Source organism: Lithobates pipiens, unplaced genomic scaffold (assembly GCF_037356315.1).
Source record: "Lithobates pipiens isolate NorthernLeopardFrog02 unplaced genomic scaffold, aLitPip1_a1.2 Scaffold_10, whole genome shotgun sequence".
Taxonomy (NCBI): Eukaryota; Metazoa; Chordata; class Amphibia; order Anura; family Ranidae; genus Lithobates; species Lithobates pipiens.
Window position 1 is genome coordinate 31,537,075 of NW_027507686.1, and position 15,769 is coordinate 31,552,843.

The window sequence follows — 15,769 nt, forward strand, 5'->3', positions numbered from 1 at the left end:
CACTATTATTATACACATAGCTCCCAGCTGTACCTGATTTTGAGGGACTGTCCCTCTTTCCTCCTCATGTGTCCCTCATTTTGGTCTGATCCATATAGTTATGTATATTATGTATTTATATATATATATACACATACAATATGTAGTTATGTATGTATACTATAGTTGTATGTAAAATGCTTTATTTAGCTTTCAAAAAGTCTTTCCCAGCGCTAAACCTTTAATCTGATTTCTAAGTTGCTGCATTAGTAGATGTAAAAAGATAATATAAAGGAATAGTAGTGGTAAAAAAAAAAGTACTTTTTAACAAATGTATTTTTTGTTTTTTTATTAGTATAATTGTCCTATTAAGGGGGTGTGTCCTGTGCCTACGTACTTTTGCTAATAGGTGTCAAAAAGTTGGGAGGTGTGTTATACACTTACTAATAATAATGATAATCAATGATTAGGCATGCAAGCTCCTCCTGGTAATATACCAAATGTCATTCCCTGATCTTACCACCAGGTGGCGCATTATGTCTTGTATATAAATTGTCATTTTCTGGTCTCACCACCAGGTGGCGCGTTATCTCTTGTATGTACATTTTTTTTAATTTTCTGGTCTCACCACCAGATGGCGAGCTATATTTTATATAAAGATTGTAATTTTTTGGTCTCACCACCAGATGGCACTGTACGTCCTGTGTATTTATATATACTGTATATGATCAGCTGTCAGGAGCTCCTTGTTGAGGACACATAGTGATGTGGACTCAGCTTTATTGATAATGACATTCCTTGTTGGAATAATAAACTTAATAAATATTGGTGATAACTGATCTATTGATCATTTATTTGCAAGCAAAATATTATTTATTTCTGGTGTTCATACGGCACTGACTTGCACAGCCCTTTATTTTTTAGGTACTTGTATAGCACTGTCAATTTTTCACAGCACTTTACATATACATTCACATCAGTCCCTACCCTCAAGGAGCTTACAGCCTAAGGTCCCTAATGCAAGGGCAAATTTAGACAGGATCCGATTAACCTACAAGCATGTCTTTGGAGTGTGGGAGGAAACCAGAGTACGCCCACGCAGGCAGATGGTATCATGGTTGGGATTCAAACCAGCGACCCTTTTTGCTACTACGTGAAAGTGCTAACCACTACACCACTGTGCTGCCCTTTATGTTGTACATAGAGGCATTCACTTCCCAACACCATAGCCTGGAAAACATAGTGAGTGAGGGTGTCTGAGAGCAGAGGATCAGGTTGGGTGCCCCCATAACAAGCCGTTTGCTGTGGGTGCACTCAGCAGGAGGGAGGGGCAATGCTGTATCATGGCCCCTAGGCCAACAAGGCCCAGGGCTAGGGCAACACTTTGCAGGGGGGAAGCACAGAAAGAGTCCCCGCCTGCTTGCCTACGTAGGGCGGACTGGGCTGAGAGGCAAATTAGTCTAGCGCCGCCATAAAGCAGCTGCACTGCTTTTGCTATGCAGGCGACTGGCATTCCGCAACTGGGGGGGGCGCCGCTTCTAATTTTGACTGTCCTCATCCTGGACCATAAACCTTCCTCACAGTGCTATATGTTTTCTGCTGCACCATTCACATGGTTATATCTTCTTAGACCTCGCCATAAAATTATCAGAAATTTGTGCCTAAAGTAGAACTATGGGCAACACTTTTTTTTTTCCATTTTGGATAGAGTAAGGGAGGGTTATAGCTCCTTACCGTCATTTTAGCGGCGTTATTCGGCCACTGGGGGGGGGGGGGGCGGTTTTACCCCCCTGGTAGCAGCCGAGAAGGGGTTAAAACCACTGCAAAGCGCTGCTGCAGCAGAGCTTTGTCGGCGGTATAGCCGCACTGCCCCATTGATTTCAATGGGCAGGAACGGTGGATACACATCGCTCCTTCACCGCTCCAAAGATGCTGCTAGCAGTTATCGACTATTATAAGCTACGAGATACTGTGTGATCACCAGACAGGAAGTTGTGTCTGGCAGGATCACCGGGTGAAAAGAAAGGAAAAAGAAAATGAATGCAGCTAAGGCATCTAAAGATTGGTAACAATCAATAGCTCATTATTGTTTTTGGATTTAAATATAATAATAATTGTAATAATACAAATAATAATAATAACAATATAATGGCAATAATAATAAAAAACAACAATAAAATTAATAATACAAATAATAATATAATAAATAATAATAATTAATAATAATATAATGATAAAAATAATGATAACACATGCAATAACAATATTGTTAAACAATAAATAAACAATACTACTACTACTAATAATACAAATATAAATATAATGATAATAATAACAAACACAACAACAATAACAATATTGTTAAACAATAAACAATACTACTACTAATAATAATAACTAAAGCAACAACAATAACAATATTGTTAAAAATAATAATACTACTACTATAATAATAATAATACAAATAATATAAGCAGAGATTCTTCCCATGGTGGTGCAGTGATGGTTAATAGCTGGGCGGAGAATTCTCACAATACATCACGGCTGATCCCTGACACTCAGTGATATACAGACCGCCATAATTATCTCCTATCACGCTCTATAAATAACAATGTGTATCGATATTACAGCAATCCATCTCCACTCTGCACTGAGCCTGTGTAGAGCCAATAACTCTGGATGGGATGATAACATCTCAGAGAACTCCAGAGAAGAACACAGAACACTCAGGACCGTCTCACACCAGAATTGCGCAGAAAGACGGTCTGCGTTCCTCTGCGATTCTTACGCGTTCTCCCTCAGTGCGATTGTGAATGCACTACTTTTGAAAAGCATGCCGCACCAAATCGCATGGTACTGTGGTACCATGCAATTTGGTGCCCACAACTGCACTGCATTTGAGATCTGCATTTGTAGCGCCGTTAAGAATGTATTGGCACCCGCAGCAGATGGCAAAGGCAGTCCGTTTTTTGAATGTGGTGCAGGAAATGCGCACAGAACGTGCCTTTTCCTCTCCGTGTTCTAGTGTGAATTGACCCTAAAGAATATAATGATACATTAAATAAAACATGAATATATTGTAAAATACTGCTAATACGACTTCCAGACGTCTGTCTTTATATTATCTTCCCATCAGTGCCAGGACAAGGTCTAGACCTCGGGTCGAACATACCAAACTGCCCCCCCCCCCCCCCCCAAGATGTATAAGCATTATGTGTTATGTGTACTCCCATCCCCAAAAATAATCTTTATCAATCTTATCTGTAATCAAAATTCCCCCTATTCCCAATACAAATCTGCTTACCCTGCTGAAATCCCCCCCCCCCCCCCAATACAAATGCCCCTTCTAGAACAAATCCTCTGCCCTTCAGATCCATCAAATTTCCTCTTGGTGTGTACAACTTCTCCCCCACTACCAATCCCCAAACCCAGCTCAACCCCCCACCCCCCACACGAGAACAAATCCCCTATTAATCCCTACTAGCACAACCCCCTCTAAAAAAAATAATAATAATAATTTCCACTCCTAGCACAAATCTCCCTATTCATCCCTACTAGCACAATCACCCACCCTTACAAAAAAAATAAAAAATGCCCTCCTAGCACAGTTCCCCTCCCCTTTCTACCATATCACCTCTTCTAGCCCAACCCCCCCCCCACTTAAATCACCACTCCTAGCACACACCCCCAAATTTCCTCTCCTACAATTTTTACCCCCTGCTACCCCTAAAATACCCCCTCCCAAAACATCCCATCTCTTTGTGGTGCCCCCCCCCCCCCCCCTCACATTATACCACAGTGCTCAGGGCAGCTTCCCCTCCTGTCCACCCCTTGTCCCAGTCCTGCTTCCCACCATCCCCCCCACAGCACAGAGCAAACTCCATGCTGCCTTAAAGGGGTTGTAAACCTTCATGTTTTTTCACCTTAATGCATCCTATTAAAAAACACCTCCCTGTCATGGGCCCCCCAGCCCCCCGTTTTACTTACCTGTGCATGTTCACCTGCAGTGCGCATCTCCCGGTGCCCCGGTGTCCACTTCTCCACTGAGTCTGGCCGTTGATTGGATAGATTGATAGCAGTGCAGCCATTGGCTTGCGCTGCTATCAATCACATCCAATGACTCAGTCACAGGGGGGCGGGACCGAGTCATACACTTGGCGTCTATGGACACCAAGTGTATGGCACAAGATTGCGCCTGCAAGCTAACCCCCTCGGGAAAGTGCTTCCCAGAGGGGGTTAGCTTTAGCCACCATGGGACCCCAGAACAGCAGGATCGGGGCCACTGTGCAAAACAAACTGCACAATGGAGGTAAGTATAACATGTTTGTTATTTAAAAAATAAAAATAAAATCAAAGCCATACAACCCCTTTAAGTGCCCAAATACTTATTTGCGGTACATTTATGTTGCACATTAACATGCGTTGCGTTAAGCAGCCCATGAAAATTAATAGGCTGCCAACCGTCCCTTATGTGCCAAATCTCTTATTTGTAACCCAGCAGAACCACTGTGCAATAGTGCCCTAGTGCCCATAGTAATGCATGTAACGTGCAATGCCAGGTGTCATGGTAATGCAAGCTTTACCATAACACAAAAGCACAAATGGATCCTGAATACTGATGCTGTTTAACCCGTTTCAGGCACTGGCGGCTGGAAGGGGAGGCGTTTATGTAGCTTAGAACAGGAGGAGCTCAGCGAGAGCAAAGATGACCACCAAGGATAATGAGCAGCGTGGTGCACAGCGGGGTCAGCAGGAAGTGTATATATGGAATGCCGCAATGCGTTAAATCAGACGCTGCATTTCAAATTGCTGCAAAACACGGGACGCATTTGCGATGCCATTACCTCTAATGGCACCCCAATTGCGAAGCGATTTTGCTGTGATTGTTGTACGATAAATCACGCTGCAATTACAGCAAATCGCAACGCACGGCGCTGTTGCCCAAAAGAAGCTCATGTTACTTTTTGAGCAGCAAGCATCTCACATTGCGATTGCAGCGCGATTTACCACGCGCTAATCGCAGCAAGATCTCGACGCAATTGGGGTGCCATTAGGAAGTAATGGTGTTGCAAACGCGTCCCGTGATTTTAAATAGCGGACGTAATCGCGGCTATTCCACCCCTGCAATCAGGTGTGAATGGGGCCAGACATATACCCAGTGAAGTGACTGACCTGACGGTGATACACAGAGGAAATAAATCCTACCACATAAATTGTATCTGTTTATCTGTAGTCTTCTCTTCTCTATATTCAAAGACCAGAATTTATAAAACTTGTCTGAGGGTTCAGAAAAAAGGGGGCACAGAGCTGAAATTACACTCTGCAGAGCTCAGTGAGGAGAGCTCTGAGAGCTGATTGGAGGGAAGGGAAGGGACACCCCCTTTCCCAAAGCACACAGGAACAGAGCTAAGGCTGTTAATCACAGGCTGTGTGCTGGAGGTTACATTTGATGATATACAGTACTTCACAATAACGGAGAATCATTTGCTAGCCAATCATTGTGAAGCTGTTTCTCCATTATTGGCCTTAGATTGTGCCATATCTTGCCATACAATAAATCTATTTTTTTTAAACTACTCTAGTATGATCCAATTTCTGTTACCATTTGTAACCCATTCCCTGGTGCTCTATGACAGGTCATTTTGTGACATGTATGCTGGAGGTCCCTCCCCTGTCACCATTTTTCTGTAGGTGTCAGGAAAAAAATGTGATTCATCCAGATAGCAGATGAATAAAGCAGCAGAGAGAAATTAAACGTATTGCTCTGGATAGAGGCAAGTGCACACCATAGGGATATCATACCTTCCAACATTTGGAGATGGAATGAGGGACGCCTACTAGCAAAATTATGTAGGTATAGGACACACCCTCTGCCACACCCCCTTAAAGGAGAATTAACCCCAAAAAAATGTTAATTAAATCCATGCAGTTTTTTTTTACCACTACTATTCCTTTATATTGACTTTTAAAATTTACAAATGCAACAATTTAGAAATTGGATGAAAGGTTTAGTGCTGGGAAACACTTTTTGAAAGATAAAAAGTGCATTTCATATACAACTATATAGATCAGACCAGAAAGAGGGACAAATAAGGAGGAAAGAGGGACAGAGGGACATTTCTCCAAATCATGGACAGTTGAGAGCTATGGATTCATCCAGAGATGAATGAAGCAGCAGAGAGAAATTAAACTCAGTGCTCTGGATAGAGACAAGTGCACACCATAGAGGGATATGCTTTGTTCTTATTTCATGTCTGAGGTTAACAACCACTTTAAGCATTCCAGTGCATGACATTAATGGCGTTTATTAATAATGGGCTGGCAACGCATCACAATTAAACAAAGAACGCACGTGACCTTTTTCTAAAAACCGCAGCGCGCGGTTTGCACAGTATATGCATTGGGAGGGTCCGAGGTGCGTTTGGCTCTACCGTATGGTGAATTGGGATGCTGGACACAATGAACAGCACTGCAAAGCACTGAACATAGAGCGGGAGCACTGCCATACGTTATTGCAATGCATGTTAATAATATGCGCATTATTGCGTGCGTTGCAGGAGTGTGAAAGGACCATCAACTGTTTCTGATGAGACTTCTTTTGCATATGGCACCCATCCTGATTGGTCATGCCTCTGCCAATGATAAGCAATGCCCGTCGCTCTCCATGGAAAGGAATGGTATGCTCGGCCCAGCCTGGCGCTCACGTTGCCCATGGCCGGGTCCTGCGGGTTGCGTTGTGCGTCTCTGCAGGCTGCAGTTCCCAGGATTTAGTGATCAGCAGATTTATTGATTTATATTGGCTCCTGTGTCAGCTCAGGTGATAAGATGGAGTTATGGGTGGAGGTGGGAGATATTTAGCTCCAGGTATAGGACAATAAACCTCGGAGAATCTCAGGGACAGAACAGACAGTGACAGATTACCACCCGTGAGAAAAGATTCACCTTCCCGCACAGATAACGACACGTCCGTCTTCCTATAGATACACAGATGGGGGAGGGGAATGGCTGCGTTCACCTTCTATAAACCGCGGTCCTGTGTATAATCATACCTCCCAACTTTTTGAGATGGGAATGAGGGACACCTATCAGCAAAAGTATGCAGGCATAGGACACGCCCCCTGTCATGCCCCCTTAAAGGAGAATTGTACAAAAAATAAAACGAGATTGGTTAAACACACAAGTGTTTTTTTTTACCACTACTATTCCTTTATATTGGCTTTTGAAAATTACAAATGCAGCAATTTAGAAATCAGATGAGAGCTATATAGATCAGACCAAAATGAGGGACAGAGGGACTTTGCTCCAAATCAGGGACAGTCCCTTGAAATCAGGGACAGTTGGGAGCTATGGTATAATCAATAATTATACGGAGTCCACATTATCTGTGTGAGATTTGCTTCCTATGTACTACTTTTGCACTGTGATTCTGCTTGACTCTTCCTCATGGTCAGCTCCAGTTTATGAGTTGTCTAGGACAAAAGTGAACCGAGGTGAAGGGAAGTTTGCTTTAAAGCAGAACTCCGGGCATACAGATGAAATACATATAAGGGAGCTATCTTACCTGCCAAAGGATTTGTATTACTGCCCATCCAGTCCTGAGATTTACACAGCTCTCCCGCCATGCACAGCCTTGTCTGGCAGGGCAGAGGTCCCCGATTTTCCTCTGCTGCAGTTCAGTAAGACCTACACTAAATTACCGAAAATATTGGGACGCCTGCCTTTACACGCTCATGAACTTTAATGGCATCCCAGTCTTATGCTGGCCATACACTATACGAAACATCGGCCAAATCCATTTTCGAAAAATGGACATTCGGCTGTGAGAGCAAACATGTCCGTCGTTTTATCGGCTCAAAAATGTCCCAACGATTATTGATTTGGTGCCCATTAACTGGCCGAAAAGCCAACGAACTGTCTAAATGACCAAATTCCTCCCAATGTTTCATATAATGTATGGCCAGCATAAATCCGTAGGGTTCAATATTGAGTTGGCCCGTCCTTTGCAGCTATAACAGCTTCAACTCTTCTAGGAAGGCCGTCCACAAGGTTTAGGAGTGTGTCTATGGGAATGTTTCTTCCAGAAGCGCATTTGTGAGGTCAGGCACTGATGTTGGACGAGAAGACCTGGCTTGCAGTCTCCACTCTAATTCTTTCCAAAGGTGTTCTATCGGGTTGATTTCAGGACTCTGTGCAGACCAGTCAAGTTCCTCCACCCCAAACTCACTCATCCATGTCTTTATGGATCTTGCTTTGTGCACTGGTGCGCAGTCATGATGGAACAGGAAGGGACCATCCCCAAACTGTTCCTACACAGTTGGGAGCGTGAAATTGTCCAAAATGTCTTGGTATGCTGACACCTTAAGATTTCCCTTCACTGGAACTTAGGGGCAAAGCCCAACCCCTGAAAAACAACCCCCACACCATGATCCTTCCTCCACCAAATTATTTTGACCAGTGCACAAAGCAAGGTCCATAAAGACATGGATGAGCTAGTTTGGGGTGGAGCAACTTCACTGGCCTGCACAGAGTCCTGACCTCAACCTGATAGAACACCTTTGGGATGAATTAGAGCGGAGATTGCGAGCCCACCCCTTGTCCCAGCCCTGAGTGCGCCCAGTGACTTCAAGTACACTCTAAATCCATGCTTCATGTATTAAAGTGGTTCCAAAGGCTTAAGGTTTTTTACCTTCTATCTATGCATGAAGGTAAAAAACCTTCTCTGTTCAGCAGCCCCCCTAATACTTACCTGAGCCCCATCGCTATCCAGCGATGTGCACAAGCACCTCGGCTCTCCGGGGGCATTTAACAGGAGGCAAGGAGCACTGGCGGGGGACCCGAGAAGAGGACGATTAGGGCCGCTCTGTGCAAAAAACGATGCACAGAGCAGGTAAGTATGACATGTTTCTTATTTAACCTGTTGGTGCCAAGCGACACAAATATGCAGCCTCACAAAGGCCAGGCCTCGGTGCTGAGTGGCCGCATATTTGCATGCAATAATGCCAATAGATCTGCATTAAGAGCGCGTGTCATGTGTGCTTCCAGCACTGTGGATGGCAGCTAATGGTAACCTCCTGATCGCTGCTTGCGATCAGGAGTTTTCCGATCATGCGACTGCCAATCACGTCCATTTACAGCGGTCACATGGGCATAAGCCCCGCCCCACCTCCTGGCATTCTAAAGCCCCACGGGAGCCGGCACCAAGGGGTTAAAGAAACAAGATTGCCTTTAATAATATCTCCTAGATTGTAAGCTCTAACGAGCAGGGCCCTCTGATTCCCCTTGTCTTGAATTGTATTGTATTGTAATGTCTGCCCTAATGTTGTAAAGCACTGCGTAAACTGTCGGCGCTAAATAAATCCTGTATAATAATAATAATATCGCTTTAACCCCAGTGTGCCCAATAACTTCCTGTGTGCTCTGAATACCCGTGTCATCTAATGACTCCAGTGTGCCCAGTGACTCCAAGTGCTCTCCCAGTCCCCATGTTATCCAGGGCAGCATTTCTCACCCTTTTTATCAGTCAAGGTATCATTTAAAATTCTGTAAAATCTCAAGACCTATTTTTTTAAAATATAAAAAAAACGAAACTAAATAGTTTTACATAATGTAATGGCATCTACACACATAGATCACTCAACATTAGAGGTGATTTATTTGACTCGCAAACACACTTTTGCACATGGGTACTGACTAGTATTCCAGTGTTTCTCTTCTCCCTCAGTTTCCCCCCCTCACTCAGCTAATGTGACCCCAGTGTTGATGGAAAGGGGCTGGGAGGAGCAAATAAGAACAGATGCAGATGCCCAAAATGCTCCGTATCAACTGATTAAGTTATTGGTTGTTAGGGCACAGGTGGTTGGCCAGCAGGGTGCCCAAGGGTGTAATGCTGCAAATAAATGCAATGTGGGGCAATTTTAAACCATTTAATCAAGACATCTCTGAAGAACTCAGGTGGCACCTACGGGTGCCACAGGCCTCTGGTTGAAAAAGGCTGATCTAGTTACTCCAGTTCACACAGTGAGTCTTAGTAGGCTACCGGTCCATGGGTCATATTGTGACTCCAGTGCATCCAGTGACTCCAAATCCATTCCCAGTCCATGGGTCATCCTGTGACTCCAGTACTTCCAGTGACTCCAAATACATTCCCAGTCCATGGGTCATCCTGTGACTCCAGTGCGTCCAGTGACTCCAAATACATTCCCAGTCCATGGGTCATCCTGTGACTCCAGTACTTCCAGTGACTCCAAATACATTCCCAGTCCATGGGTCATCCTGTGACTCCAGTGTGTCCAGTGACTCCAAATGCATTCCCAGGCGATGGGTCATCCTGTGACTCCAGTACTTCCAGTGACTCCACATGCATTCCCAGTCCATGGATCATCTTGTGACTCCAGTGCTCCCAGTAACTCCAAATGCACTCCCGATCCATGGGTCATCTTGTGACTCCAGTACTTCTAGTGTGCCCCTGCCTACCCCTGTGTTTCCTAGTGTACCCCTATCTGCCTTGTTGCCTCCATGTAACAACCTCCAATATGCTCCTGCATCATCGGGACAGTCCCTGTCACAGTGAATACAGACTATATGAGCAGATCATTTGTTTTGATGTGATTTTCACAAAAATATCAAAGTCCCACCAAAACACACGGCTTATTCATACTTGTGCACGTATTTGTACATGTGTCTTGATGGAATATTGATGTGTTTTGTGTGGCGTGTGCCTATTCATTTCAGGGGGACCTTCAGCTCCCATCCATGAAACAAATAAACACACCTGCCTTATTTTTTTTTCCGGCACATCGGAAGGCAATCCACATGTTTGTTATTGTGCGCTGAGGGTCAGATGCGCTTATTCTGTCCATGTACAGTATATGCATTAGTGTGTCATGGTAAATGAATGGCAATGCACAATGTACACACACCACACATTAACTTGCACAAAACTAGAAGGCACAATAGAAGTGTGGATGTGGCCTCATTTGTGTATATAGATTTCTGTGATCCCTTAAAGGACCCCACTAAGCCCAAAATACAAATGGCAGCAGAATAATCTCTGCCAGGCATATAGAAGTTTCTTCAATGGTTCAGAGCCATTTCAGGAGGGCGAGGTCAGGGTGACATGGGGATTCAAGGTCGGGGACAGGTGGTGTTTATATTGATGTGTAAAAATTTCTATTGATATAAAACAAGTTTAATATGAACATAAAGTGGTTTTATAGGCCGTGTTTAGGTGTCAGATTTATAGGACAGAATTGCTGAGCTGGAGAGGTTAAAGTTTAACTCTATAGTGTCAAGACCTGAGAGGTACAACCTCATTTCCAACTCTCTTGTCTATGGAACCAGATTCCTCTGTCCCTCCCATAGAACCAGATTCCTCTGTCCCTCCCATAGAACCAGATTCCTCTGTCCCTCCTATAGAACCAGATTCCTCTGTCCCTCCCTGTCCCTCCTATAGAACCAGATTCCTCTGTCCCTCCCTGTCCCTCGTATAGAACCAGATTCCTCTGTCCCTCCTATAGAACCAGATTCCTCTCTCCCTCCTCTAGAACCAGATTCCTCTGTCCCTCTTATAGAACCAGATCCATCTGTCCCTCCATCTGACTGTCCCTCCTATAGAACCAAATCCCTCTGTTAGACTGTCCTTTCTATGGAATCAGATCCCTTTGTCCCTCTCTGTCCCTCCTATAGAACCAGATCCCTCTGTCAGACCGTCCTTCCCATGGAACCAGATCCCTATGTCCCTCCTATAGAACCAGATCCCTCTGTCTCTCTGTCAGACTGTCCTTCCTATGGAATTAAATCCCTCTGTCCCTCCTATGGAACCAGATCTCTCTGTCCCTCTATGAGACTGTCCTTCCTATGGAATCAAATCCCTCTGTCCCTCCTATGGAACCAGATCCCTCTGTCTCTCCTTCAGAACCAGATCCCTCTGTCCCTCTCTCAGACTGTCACTCCTATGGAATCAGGTCCCTCTGTCCCTCCTATAGAACCAGATGCCTCTGTCTGACTGTCCATTCTATGGAACCAAATCCCGCTTTCCCTCTTATGGAACTAGATCCCTCTGTACCTCCTTTAGAACCAGATCCCTCTATCCCTCTGTCAGACTGTCATTCCTATGGAATCCGATCCCTCTGTCCCTCTCATAGAACCAGACCCCCCTGTCCCTCTCTCTGACTGCCCCTCCTATGAAACCAAATCCCTCTGTCCCTCCTATGGAGCCAGATCCCTCCGTCTCTCATTTAGAACCAGATCCCTCTGTCCCTCTCTCAGACTGTCACTCCTATGGAACCAGGTCCCTCTCTCAGACTGTCCCTCCTATGGAACCAGGTCCCTCTGTCCCTCCCTGTCCCTCCTATAGAACCGGAACTCTCTGTCCCTCTATCTGACTGTCCATCCTATGGAACCAAATCCATCTGTACCTCTTCTGGAACCAGATCCCTCTGTACCTCCTATAGAATCAGATCCCTTTGCCCCTGTGTCAGACTGTCCTTCCTATGGAATCATATCCCTCTGTCCCTCTCATAGAACCAGATCCCAAGCCTCAATCATCACCCCAGGTGCCACTACCAGCCACATATTTATTCTTATGGTGAACTACTTTCCAGGTATGGGTGGAGGCCCGCCCTGATTTGGTATATGGTATTCACTTTCAATGTTCGTAGATCTCACTTTGGGAATCATTTGATGAGGATTTTATATTTCTTTGATTCACAAATTGTTTCCTATACTTGTTGTAGTGAAACCTTGGTTTGAGAGTAACTTGGTTTGAGAGCATTTTGCAAGACAAGCAACATTTTTTTCATAAATTTTGTCTTGATATACAAGTAGCGTCATGTCACAACTGAGTATAAAAGAGAAGAGAGGCACCTCTAAGTGTAGCAATACAGTTCCATTTAATGAAGGTACAACATTTAGAAACTCACATGGTTGATGATTAAAACAGGCACATCTAAGTATGCAGGCATCCGGGGTAAAGCTGTCCACGTAGACCATCCTCCTCAGCGCCATCGACTTTGTCCCTTCCACGCTGCGCTCCACGAGCGCATCAAGCCTCGCATTCAGATCGCTGTACTGCAGGGTAGTCTTCCCAGTCACAATTGCAGACAGCTTTACCATGGATGCCTGCATACTTAGATGTGCCTCTTTTAATCATCAACCTTGTGAGCTGCTGAATGTTGTATCTTCATTAAATGTAACCATATTGCTACACTTAGCCCTTGTACACACGGTCGGAGACTCCGACAACCAAATTCGTCGGATTTTGTCCGACGGATTTTGTCCGAAACTGTGGCATATACACAGTCGGACGAAGATGTCGGAAAATCCGATCATTCAGAACGTGATGACGTTATTTCGTTACGACGGGACTACGTTCACGCTAGTAGCCAATAGCTTTGATGTAGGAATTTGATCTGAGCATGCGTGGCACTTTTCGATCGGAATTCTCTACACATGATCGAAGTATGTCCGATCGGAGCATTTTGTCGGAAAATATTTCCGGCAAGTTGGAAAATTTGGTCCGACGGAAACAGTCCGATGCAGACCACACACAGTCGGAATCTCTGACCGTGTGTACAAGGGCTTAGAGGCGCCTCTCTTCTCTTTTATACTCTGGAGCTCCTGCTGGATTTTGCTTCTAATCCCCTTGTGGAGGCTTCCATTTGTGGATGGACATTTTATGGTTACACAACCTATCACATTGCTATAATCTTTTTATATGGGCTATAAACTGAAGGACTTATGAATAAATGGTTGTGGAACGAATCATTTGATTTTCCATTATTTCTTATGGGGAAATTCGCTTTGATATACAAGTGCTTTTGGATTACAAGCATGTTTCTGGAACAAATTATGCTGGCAATCCAAGGTTTTACTGTATTTGTTTTTTTTTTTTAAACTGTTTTGTCTTAATTGATTGAGAATGTATTTTACAGCTGCCATGTTTGTTTAATCCTTACACAACAGGAAATTCTCCAAACTGTCTATCACTAATTGTTTCTTATTTGCCCCTTTATTGTCCTCCTGATTCCCCCCTCCACGCCTGCACACAATGGAGATTGTCCCTCATCCGGTGTCATCAGATTGCTGGCAAAACAGAGAAAGTGGGAGTAAAGCGTCCTAATCATCCAGTTTCATGTTTACAGATTCCTTTGTGTTTGAGTCCAAACAATGAGTGGCCACGGTCATGTCAGCGATATTATGGCGGAGGAGGAAAGTCGCGGTGTTCTTCACGTGACCCTCAATGAGACATTTGGTGCAAAACGTGGAGAAAAGAAAGAAAATCGATAATTGTAATCCTAAGAAGGTGCTCACAGACAATCTACAGTTGTGTCTATGGGATGAGATTACTAATGTGTGTTCAAGTATATCTAAAGCTAAAACTTTTTTTTTCTTTTTGCTTTGGATGGAGTGGGGAAGGGTAATGCCGCCTTCACACGACCGGACTTTCCGGCAGACTAGGTCCGACGGTCTTCCCAATGGACTTTCGGCGGAGTTCCGATGGACCTTCCGAACGAAACGGACTTGGCCACAAACGAAACGGACTAAGTCCGTTCCTTTTTGAACGTGATGACGTAAGACGGGACTAGAAAAGGAAGTTCAATAACCAGTAGCCAATAGCTTCCCTTACGTCATATTTGGTCCGTCGGACCAGCATACAGATGAACGGTTTTCTATTTCTAGGGCCGTCAGATTTTTTTCATGAAAAACAATCGGATTAGCTCACACAACCATGTGTACGCAGCATTAGAAGCTCTGATGGGTTTCTATTACATAGATGGTCAGGTTGAATAAAGACACCAGTCCATCCAGTTCAACCTGAGTGAGTGTCTACAATTGTCTCTATCCCTGTACATTGTACACTCACATCGGTCCCTACCCTCAAGGAGCCCACAATGCAAGCTCCCCATTCATATACTAGGGCCAATTTTGGACAGAAGCCAATTAACCCTTCCAGCATGTTTTTGAAGTGTGGGAGGAAACCAGAATACCCGGAGGAAACCCACGCAGGCACAGGGAGAACATGCAAACTCCAGGCAGGTAGAGTCGTGGTTGGGATTCGCAACCCTTTTTACTGCTAGGCGAGAGGATTAACCACTACACCACTGTGCCGCCCTATGTGACTGCTCTATGTGACCCCCACTAAGGAGATTCAACTTCTCTGTTTCTCCTGCTGTTAGCAAGTCATGAAGTGAAGTGAAATCCGAAAGTTTGAGTTGTCACCAAAACAGAAATAGAGGGAAATCTTACAATGAGGGCACTTGTTCCAGGGACAACTGTCTAAAAAGGGGCATTCCCTCACTATGAAGAAACGGCCTCCCATTTCCTGTTGTTTCTTCAGGACAGAAAAAAATAAAAGATTTGACAGAAGCCCTAGGCCAGTCTTTCTCAACCTTTTCTACATGGAGGTACCCTTGTAATAGCTTTCTGGTCTCAGGGAACCCCTGCTAAAAGTTACTATATCTACAACTCTTGATACATTAGTGTGATGGTCAGTGGGAAGAATGCTCCTTATACTTGTGGTCATTGGGTTTAATTACCCCCTTGCAGATAGCGAAAAAAAGATCAGTGGTAACTTATCTGAGAGTTAGAAATTGCTCATTGCTCAAGGAACCTCTAGAAACCTCAGGAGGAACCCTAGTGTTCCATGGAACCCTGGTGGAGAAACCCTGTTCTAGGCTTTCCCTACCATTAGTATCGGGTTGGACTCCCTTTTGCCTTCCGATCTGCCCTAATTCTTCATGTAATAGATTTAGCAAGGTGTTGGAAACATTCCTCAGAGATTTTGCTCCAT